The sequence below is a fragment of the Hyaena hyaena genome, unplaced genomic scaffold (assembly GCF_003009895.1).
Source record: "Hyaena hyaena isolate Hyena2069 unplaced genomic scaffold, ASM300989v1 scaffold_414, whole genome shotgun sequence".
In the NCBI taxonomy this organism is placed as follows: domain Eukaryota; kingdom Metazoa; phylum Chordata; class Mammalia; order Carnivora; family Hyaenidae; genus Hyaena; species Hyaena hyaena.
Genome location: NW_024081044.1, coordinates 1 through 1647, shown reverse-complemented (window position 1 = coordinate 1647; position 1647 = coordinate 1).

The following is a 1647-nucleotide window of genomic DNA, read 5'->3' as shown; positions in this document are numbered from 1 at the left end:
ACACTTAGGCTCTTTCCATGTTTTGGCTATTGTTGAGAGTGCTGCTATGACCATTGGGGTACGTGTGCCCCTATGCATCAGCATTCCTGAATCCCTTTCCCAAGCTACTTCTCAATGACCTTATAAATTTTATGTCCTCTGACCCCTTAGTTTGGGTATACTTTGTGGTTGAGGTGTTGAATCAAACCCATCACAATGCCCTTGTCTCCTTGTACTTTGGATTCTTTCCTCCATATCATATTACACTATTTATGGTACTGAAAACCTTTTTTCCTTAAAGTTCATTTATTTACTTTGAGAGAGAAGAGAGCAAGCTGTGGAGGAGCAGAGAGAGGGATAGAGAGAAAATCCCAGGCACGCTCCACTCTGCCAACACAGAGCCCAGTGTGGGTCTCAAACTCACGAATTAGATCATGACCTGAGCCAAATCTAGAGTCGAATGCCTAACGGACTGAGCTACCCAGGCCCCCATGAAATTCTTGTCAAGTATGTGACTCCTTTTCCATTCTTTTCTCTTCAGGGTAAAATATATAAAAATTTTATTATTTTAAACATGTTGAAATATACTTATGTGGCATTCAGTGTTTTCGCACTTTGAGCAACCACCACCTCTATCCATCTCCAGAACGTTCTCAAGTTCAAACTGAGCTTCTCAAACTGAACTTCTGTCTCCTTGTAATACTAAATTCAAATGGCTCCTCTGCCCAGCCCCTGTCTCCAGCCATTTTAACTGCTCTCTCTAAAACTGATTACCCTAGGTATCTCATATATGTGTAATTGTATAATATTGTTCCTTTTGTGCTGCCTTCTTTCAGTTCACATAATGTTTTTGAGGTTCATTTGAGTTACAGCCTGCGTCAGAATTCCACTCATTGTAAAAGCTGAGTGATGTTTCACTGTCTGTGGTCACCACACTTTGTTCAGATTGTCGATGCACTTTCAGATTGTCTCCACACTTTTGTTACTGTGAATAAATCTGTTATGAAAATTGGTGCAGAAATATCTGTTTTGGTCACTGCTTTACATTCCTTTGGTGCATATAAGTGGGTATGTAACCAGAAGTGACATTATTCCATGAAACGATCATCGTACATTTTCATTTTTGAGGAACTGGCACACTGTTTCCTCCAGCAGCTGTGCCCCTTTTTATTCTCGTCAGCAAAGCACCGCAGGGTCCCAATTTCTCCACATCCTCGCCGCAACTCATTTTCTGTTTTAGTTTTACAATAGCCATCCTAGTGTGTGGGAAGTGGTATCACGTTATGGTTTTCATTTGCATTTCTGTAAGGATTAGTCATGTTGTGCATCTTTCACCAGCTAAGTAGCCATTGCTATGTATTCTTGAGTCTATTTGCCTTTTCTTTTTTTGTTTTTCAAAATGAGTTTTATTTCTTTCTAATTTATATATATTTTATTTTTTTAAGTTTATTTATTCTGAAAGAGAGAGAGAGAGAGAGAGCAAGCATGATGAGGGGAGCTACAGAGAGGGAGAGAGGGAGAGAGAGAATCCCAAGCAGCCTCCATACTGTCAGTACAGAATTAGTGTTTGGGCTTGAACACACAACTGTGAAATCATGGCCAATGATTCCAAGAATCAGACACTTCACCAAGCAAGAGCTGAAACCAAGAGTCAGACACTTAACAACT